Source organism: Gobius niger (genome assembly GCF_951799975.1).
Source record: "Gobius niger genome assembly, chromosome: 6".
Lineage (NCBI taxonomy): Eukaryota > Metazoa > Chordata > Actinopteri > Gobiiformes > Gobiidae > Gobius > Gobius niger.
Genome location: NC_136857.1, coordinates 14,695,692 through 14,705,072, shown reverse-complemented (window position 1 = coordinate 14,705,072; position 9,381 = coordinate 14,695,692).

Below are 9,381 nucleotides of genomic sequence, written 5' to 3'. Positions count from 1 at the left end.
TGTAACTGCAGGAGCGGGATAATGACACATTTTGGAAGGGACCATCTTCAAGTGTGACAGACCCACTAGCGAACATATGCACAGATGTCAAATGCTTTATGCCAGTGGTTTCCAACCTTTTTTGCCTCGCGTACCCCTTGAGTCGTGGATTTACACTCGAGTACCCCCTACATTGAGGATTTTGCCAATATTATTACAAAGTGGCCAACTAAATTGATACTATACAGTATTTAACAGTGTGTTGTATTCAAAATTAAGCTAAAATACTCTCAAAATCAAGCCATTTACTGAAAAACATAATTAAAACTAACTTTATGCAACACCTCATGTTACAGTCGTGCTCGAAAGTTTACATACCCTGTCAGAATGTTTTTTTTACTCATAGTTAGTGGTTGTGAAGCCATTTATGGTGAAACAACTGAGTTTGCTATTTTTATACTATAATGAAAAAAAGGAAGGCCGAAATGACCCTGATCAAAAGTTAACACACCCCAGTTCTGTGTATTGACCCCTTTAGCATCAATGACAGCTTGGAGTCTTTTGTGGGAGTTGTGGAGAAGGTTCTTTATTTTTTCTGATGGTAAAGCGGCCCATTCTTGGCAAAAAGCCTCCAGTTCCTGTAATGCACTTTTCATCATAGATCGTCATTGGCCTTGTTGACAACAAAAAAGTGAACCATACCTACTGTGAAATATGGAGGGGTTTCGCTCAGGCCACAGTCTCCAGCAGAATAAAGTGAAGGTCCTGTTAGTGGCCATCTCAGTCTCCTGACCTCAATATCATTGAACCACTGTGGGGAGAGCTCAAACGTGCAGTTCATGCAAAACAGCCGAGTAATTTACCGGAACTGGAGGCATTTTGCCAAAAAGAATGGGCCGCTTTACCATCAGAAAAAATAAAGAACCTCATCCACAACTACCACAAAAGACTCCATCTGTCATTGATGCTAAAGGCGGCAATACACAGTATTAAAGACTGAGGTATGTGAACTTTTGATCAGGGTCATTTTGGTACTTTCTTCTTTCATTATGATTTAAAAATAGCAAACTCAGTTGTTTCACCATTAATGGCTTCACAACCACTAACTATGAGTGACTTTTTTGTCATCTTTCATATTCTTTGAAAAATAGCCAACAAATCAAAAACTTTGCTAAAGTATGTAAACTTTTCAGCACGACTGTATGTGCAGGTGGGGACAAATGATTTGTGGTATTCAAAATAAGCAGGTAAACTCAAATAGAATTGAATGAAATGAAACACAACTTACAACAAACTTACAGTACATTATAAGAAAGCGACAATGATGCTATTCAGTATTTTACTACCAGGTTATACTGTACACTGTATTATGTAAATGGATCCGTACAGAGAGCAATCAGAAGCTTACCACGGAAAACTCCTTATTCTTGTCCATGTTCACTATTGTACAGACCAAATGCTGTTCAGAATATCATGTAGATATCTTGTCTCATATTGCTCTATGGAACCTTTACAATTATTGGAAAACAATTAGATCTCCATCATAGTGGCAAATCTATCCCACTGAGACCTAACAGTGGATGATAAAACTATATACTGCATGCACGGTTATATAAGTTTTGCTCTGAAACAGTAACAGTCTGATTGGTCCAGTCTCCCAGTGTGCCGCATGTGTCCACCGCGTTTTCTGTGGACATTGCAGCCTCCGCAGCGTGCCCCAGAGGCTTGGGCCTGCAGCTCAGGGCTCAGAGGTCCTCCATCCCTGTCACTGTCTGTAAACAACACACTGTCCCAGTGGCCCGCACTATTCCTGGCTGCTCCTCACATCTCTCAAAACACTTAAAGCCAACAAGCAGACAGTCAATCTGAGCAGCCGTATGCAAATCGATGCTAATTTTGAAAACATATTTTTAGAAAACCATGGAGAGCGCAAATAATCAGGTATATTGATTTCAATCCTAATAAATCGAAACTGGAATATTAAAACTTCATTCATTTTTACCAAGTCCTTCATAATAAAGTTTTTTTTTCATTATGTGTGTGTATTTTGTGTGTCGAGATCAAGTGAAATACTTACTTTTAGTTTTTGCTTTTTTTTGGAAGACAGCTTACTATATTAAACATATTTAGTAAATCCAAATGTGTAACCAACAGTAACACATTGTGTGGTTGTATCATTCACAGACCTTTCAGCAAATGCACAGATGACACATTTTATGGTAAACCTTTCACTAACCAGGTATTAAGACTGTAAATTACCAGGAAACATTTTGTTTGTGCTAATAATATGTAAACAAGGCTTCTATGCATTATTGCTCGTTATCCTTAGTCTATACTGTTTCTATCTCATTCCCATAACTAGGCTGTGAATTAAAAAGGATCTAGTCTTTGTTTAATTTTTGTCAGCAAAAAGAAACATTCATGTTTTGTAAGTAAGCATGTGCTTTATTTGTCATTGTACAAGCGTACAACGAAATAGTGTTCAGGTGTTAGTCCTGAGCTGCTGAGACTGAGCTGCGCTGTCTTTGTGGGTCAACCTGAGCAGCATGTTTTTGGATATAGAGGAAACCGTAGCACCCAGAGGAAACCTGGCTGCCTTCAGTCTCCTCTGCTCCTCTGAAACGGTGCATTGCCTCCTGGGTTTGTCCCTGTTTCAGAGCGTGGTGTCCTGCACTGGTCAGCTCCTCCTCCTTCCTCCTGCACAGCTCCCTCCGCTTCACAGCTTTCTTTCCCCATCTTCTGGGAAGAGCTCAGCAGTCAATCTGTTTTGTTCTCCAGTGAACGTCCATTAGCCAGAACAATAGAAGGCAGGTGTGGCTTAGCTGTGAGTCTCGCCCGGATACCTCCTCGTTGTCCCTTCCTTGTTTTCTGTAGCGCCTCTTGTGACGCCTCCACTGTGCTGCAGGTGTGGGGGGCTCTTGGTGCCTTTTCAGTGTTTCAGAAGAGGAAATTTGTAGGTCTTGGTTTAGCTGATAACTACTTTTAAAAAAGCTGCTTTCTTCAGGACCACTGACTTGAATGCTATGGCAGAAATAATAGCAATCAAGGAACTTATTAATAGTGCTGAAATAAATAATAATAAAAGTTGAAAATTATGGATTGTGTTGTCAAATCGGAGTCTGAAACATCTGCGTTTGGGTCCCTGCAGAGTGGGGAGACTTTTCTGCCGCTGATGACAGACTAATTAATTGTCTAATAATGATGCATAGAGCCACAAACACAACCTTGTGCCGTGGCCGCCCTTCATCCTCTGACGAAGGATAATCGCTCCTGCAGCTGTTTCCAAATGATTTCTACACTATCGCTCTGTCACAAACTCAATAACAATACAGAGTAACCTTGTGCACACCGAGGAGGGGCCGCGTGGAGACGGGACAGTGGCCAAAGCAACAATTAAAATCTTTTTCTTTATGTATGATCCACTTCATTATACTCTTACTCTATAAGTCAATGCTGTATTTCTGCAAAATGGTGTAAAATTGGGGGACGAGTTTACAGGCACTTTTCACAACTTGCAAAAAAAAAAAAAAAGCATTAGACTTCATGAAATAAATACAAATGCTTTTTATAATTAGATGGACATGTTTTTTTCCCCACAGATGTCTGAGTTTGCAAAATACAAAAGGAGGGCAAAACTAACTTTGTTCCACTACTAGAAAAACCAATCAGGTATAGTGGCTTTAAATATAATTATTTTCTGTCTGCATTTAAACATTGTCAAAGTTAAGGCCTGTCTCATATTGTTGGGAAGATTGCTCAGATTTTAGCTGCACACAACACATTTAGAGCTCCTTTAGTCATGGTTTAGTTCTATCCAACACTTGGTCCATCTTTAGTTCAGACCCTGTTTAGACCTGATTTAGATCATGTACTGCTCTAAAAGCCATGGTAACTGGTATTTGTGACATTTGGAGAACCACAGTGCAACGTCATAGGTCTTGGTCATACGTTTGTGTCTGCCTAAGTAACAAATGTGAACCTAACACCCTTCAATGCACTATAGACCAAATGAGCAGTTATGGGACCTATCCCCATCTGCCCCTTTGTCCTCTGTGTCCTGAGTGATTCTCATCCTACAGGAAGTCCATCATTTTTCCCTATCCTGCTGATTGGAGGTAATTAGCCGAGCCCTGTTTGTAATTGGATAATAAAAGATGCTAATGAGGCTGCTGTCCTATTTACTCACACCGAGGCCGTAGATAGAGGCACACACTTTCCCCAGAGCTCACAATCTAATCTAGCTCATCATAATTACGGTTAATAATACTGTGACCAATCAATTACCTTACTATTTATGCTGTAACTTCATGTGATGTGTGTCTGGCACCTAACGAGAAAGTATGGGACTTATTTTGATGAACAAGTTAAGGTTATACCAATGGTAAAAAAAAAAAAAGAAGCGGAAAAAGAGAGACAAAAATGTGCCGGAAAAGCAACAATGACACAATATAAAAAAGTGAAGGAAAAAAAAAGGCCTCAAACAAAAAAGGCCACAAAAGAGCGACAAAACATGACAAAAATGTGATGGAAACGTGATGACAACGTGGCAGCAATGCGGGGGAAAATAGATCAGTTTTGTGGGTCTTCCAAATGAGGCATTACATGGATCTATAGTCTGTAAACTCCTGTCGAGAAGCTTTTAGATTTGGGTAAAACTGAACTGGAGAAAATGAGCTCAGTTAAGAGCAGTTAAGAGGGTAAATGTTTTTCAACAAAATATATATAGGTACATAAAACCAGGAACGAAACAAGGAAGCAAATAAGGAATCACGAAGCTGAACTTTTGCACATTTTCAAGTTAACATGTGTTTTGTTTAAGCCTTTGTTAGTAAAATGTGTATATCTCAGAGATCTCAAAGATTCCTAACATAAGCGCATCACATCATTTTGTCGATCTGTGTCTGATGGGGACTTTGATGATGTGGCGATGTGGTGCTGTGGTCACTTCGTGTTGCGATACAATGCTGTATCTTTTTCTTTCTTTATTTTTAATTTATTTTTTTATTTTTTTATCTGTTTTTGTGTATGTATTGTGCAGCCCTGGTGCCATTGTGTGCCGGACTGATTTTGGGTCCCATTTCAGATGGAGGGCTATTGTTGGGTGGTGGAGATGGGTTCTCATGATGTTGTATATAGGACCGCATTTCTTTTTTTTCTTTTTTCTTTTTTTTTTAATTATTATTATTGTTATTTATTTTTATTTATTTTTTATAATAATTTTTTTGGTTTTGTTTTGTTGGGGAGGAGGGGAAAAAAAACAAAAAAATCAGAGACCTTTGTTGTGGCTTGTTGTGACTTGTCAATAAACAAAAAGTTAAAAATAAAAAAAAATAAAAATCAATTCAATTAAAAAAGACATAAGCGCATCACTAAAGCATAAATGAATATAATGTCTCTCAGTGTGGTTTGAGCAGCCACAGTTTGAGAACCACTTATTTCGACGACACAGTAGCAACTCCACACTCCGGTGACCATCACCTTCAAAAGTCCACATGCTCCACTGTTTATCCTCAGCACGCATGTTCGCCCCCCGCGCTTGACAAAAAGTTGAATATATTTATGGTAAGGACCTTGGTTTTGCAAAGGTCATCGTTTGAATGTGATTGTGCAGGCTCTGGGCGGCTCATACCTGGAGCTGCCCGGGCCTTGATACTGACAGGGCTGACATGAGAGGAGCGCTCTGACACAAGTGAGTTAGGACTGCCAGCTGTTAGCAATCAAGTCTATTTTGAAGTCAGGGACACACGCACCCCCAGGGCCAGAGCGGCAAACGAGACCCCCCCCCCCCCCTCCGCCACCCCTCCACGACCCCCTCCGCACCGGCCCGCAACCTCCCAGCCCCGCTCCCACAGATCGGCCGCACAGCTGTATTGGTTCCAGATGTGCAGCAGAGCCCGCACTAAGAGCACTTTACCTAAGAGGACCCCGAGAGATGATGACAGAAGTGCACATGTTGTGGCAATGGCATTAGCAAAGTGTGAAGAGGCGCCTGCGTGTTCAAACTCTGGAGAACGGTTTAATCTTGGGTGTGTTTTTGACGGATGAGTTGTGTCGTGTTCACTACAGAGTCAAATGCCGGTCAAGATGAATAGATATTGGCCCCCGGAAGCGAAGACTATGTCTATGGGCAGCACGTCCGAGACTACAGTAAGTGATGATACAGATCCTTCATGAGGTCAGATGACTTTCCCAACAGGTGCTTTGATCTTGAGTTGGATGAGTTACCAATGTGACTTAAAGGAACAGGCCAACGTTTTTTCCATACTGAGATAATGTTCTTGCCTGAGCTTAGATGAGTTGATACGTAACTGTCTGGTCTTTGTGCGTGCTTCTCCCAATGTATTCCTATAGCTCCAAACGGGGGTGAAGGTGGAAGCTACCACACTCTTCCATGGGCACGCACAAAGACCAGACAGGTACCCATCAACTCGTCTAAGCTCAGGTACGGTACGGAAAAACGGCGGCCTGTTCCTCTAACAATGCACTTAGTGGTCAAATCTGAAAATAATGACACAAAATCACCTATAGGCGGGGTGAGAATGCTGTCTGGCATACATGTTTTTAGGTAAAAATATCTTCATATTCATATACTTTCATAATATGTGTTTTATTGAAGACAAAAAAGATTGCATGGAAAAAAAAAACTGATCTTCTTTTGTCTGGCAGAAATTGTTCGGTTGGTAATAAAGATGTGAAATTTGTAAGAAATAAAAATTGCCACAAATTTAAATTTTACAGACATTGCCTTTAAATTACTTTTGCCAATGATTCAAGATTGTTAAGTAACATTTATGGAATATTGCTACCAAATATCTTGTTTTTAGCACCAATTGAACAATCTTTCAGCAGCAGCTGGACTTACATACTGGAGGGAGGGGGTTTGCCTTGTTACTATTCCCCACCATTTTTATTTGACACAATACACACTAATCAACAGAGGCTAAGTCGAGGGTAGCTATTTTAAAATAAAAATCGGTGGAATAAGATCAAGGTAAACCCTGCCCTATTGGAACATTATAAGTCCAATCCGCTGCCAAATGATAGGTAGTTGCAGATGAAGCATCGTGAAATGAAATGTATCAGGACTGTAACAATTGTATAGATGACGACAAAGAACCTTTGTCTACGATTTAGATAACCTATGAGCTGGATTGTGTCAAGAGGCAAAAAAACATCCTAAAATACAACTCTGTCTGGACCTGAGTTTGAGAAAGTCAGAACTTCAAAAAACACGCATAAAATATTGATCTCACAGAGGCCAAAGCTAAAACACATGTGAGCCTCTGAATAATTCGGTAACACAGAACTGCTGTGGATTCAGAGGGAACACTCCTCTGCACAAATCCTCACCGGCTGCATTGTTTGTGTAGGAAGGGTCCCTCAAACCTGGCTGGAAATTAAAAGTGACGCCTGGAATGTCCCAATTAAATCTGTTTTTCACATTAACGACCCTAAAATATCTAGAAAATAAATAAATGACAAATGCAGTAAAAAAAATGGCTTGAGGTAATAACTGTGTGACTGAATGGTTTAAGTTTGGCCTTGTTCACTCCGTGGGGTTTGGCACATGCTATTGGTGGTATCTGCATTGTCTCACGTTTCTCTGCTGGGATGTAATGTCAAACAGACCACCTCTCCTGAAGACCGCGCAGTGGGGAGAAGGTGCAGGACGCCCCCATGAGGTCACCAGCGGCACTGACACAAAAGACAGGAACATACCACAGGTGAAAAACAAATACGTAGCAGTTGGAAAGCGTTTACGTTTTTTAATGCGTGTTTGACCTTTCAGTAATGCGGCTGCATGGGTGATTATGGTGCCTTTACTTTCCAGTGGCCTCTATGAAGCTCTAGGATCAATTATTTCAAAGTTTCTGGTACGTTTTCCCTGCTGACAGACTCTCTCACCTGAAAACCTACAAAACAATGACTCCTGGAGCATTTTAGAGGCCGCCGCGATGTTTTTCCTCTCCGTATGAAAAGTTTCAAAATACACATTTAAAAAGAACGTATTCTTAAACGATTCTTTTCCATTATCAACAATTGCCCACAATAGCTTTTATAAGATTGAGCAATTTAATAGCTTAATCTTACTGCAATCTAATTATAATGTAATTGCTGCCAATATAGGCTACTTTTTAATTACTGCATTATAGAGGGTTTGCACTCAACCCCTCTCATAAAAAAACACAACAAAAAACAAATAAAAGCCTCTTGGCATTGTGAGCATTACGTTCACGTTCTATAATGTGATGATGTCATAATGTCAAGTGGAGGCCAGGTGCCAATACATGGTAGAGATACAGTTTTTGAAAGAAATACACACACAGAAAATATATAAAATCTGATCATTATTTGTGCCATATTCATCTTCTGGCTGAAAGTCTTTTCAAAAGACTAATATCACACTAATGTTCTGAAACTCTGGCTCCTGGACAATCAACCCTGCTGTCACAGCGAGGCCATGTTTTGTACTGTCTTATTATGTGTGTGATGTCATAAGAAAATTAATTGAGTGGTTATATCTGCAATCAGTATTGGGGAGTAACATGTACTTAGAATATGTATTTAGAGTACTCATTTTGAGTAACTGTTGTGTAGAAAACAGTTGTTTTCCAAATATCAAGGGAATGCAGCAGTATCAATTATTACATTTGAGCTCCATATTGCACAACATCATTAAGAAAGAACTTTTAATATTGACCTGTTTTTCCTCCTAAAATAAAGATTTAAAACGCTTTATGGCACAGTTCACACAAACACTGCACATGTGTCATATGATGCTGTATCTGCTGCTCCATCTGCCAAGAGAGTTTTTGAGTTCCTCATTAATGGTAAGTGAGTTAATAATAGTTGTTCTAACAATTGTGGTCTTCATTTTTGTAATTATACACCATAATAATGCCTTACACTTGCATTGCGCTTTACACGCCTGTATTACCAAGTTTCTCAAAGCGCTGAATACGATACACAACACATTTTAAGGCAATTATTCAGTATTCAGTAACTCAATAAAATGTCTAAATCTTCTCCCCACCTCTGTCTGCAATGTTATTCTTTCAATTGTTCTGTTGTTTAGAATGTTGTGACGTCACATGAACACAACCTAATGTTCAGATTTCTCTTGCCACGTTGCATTGCTGTGACACCACTGGCATACCCTCTATACTTGGATGTATGTTCTAACCCAGGGGTGTCCAAAGTGCGGCCCGGGGGCCAAATGCGGCCCCCAGACCAATTTTTGGTGGCCCTCTGCCTTCTTGCTGAATCGGAACACATCATCAGAGATAGTCCTTTTTATTTGAAATGTAATAATTCTACACAATTCTAGCCAAACAACTAACCTTTTACTGTGAGACAGAGCTGGCATGAAGGTTTTGAGCAGAAATAAAGGTGTGGGGCGCA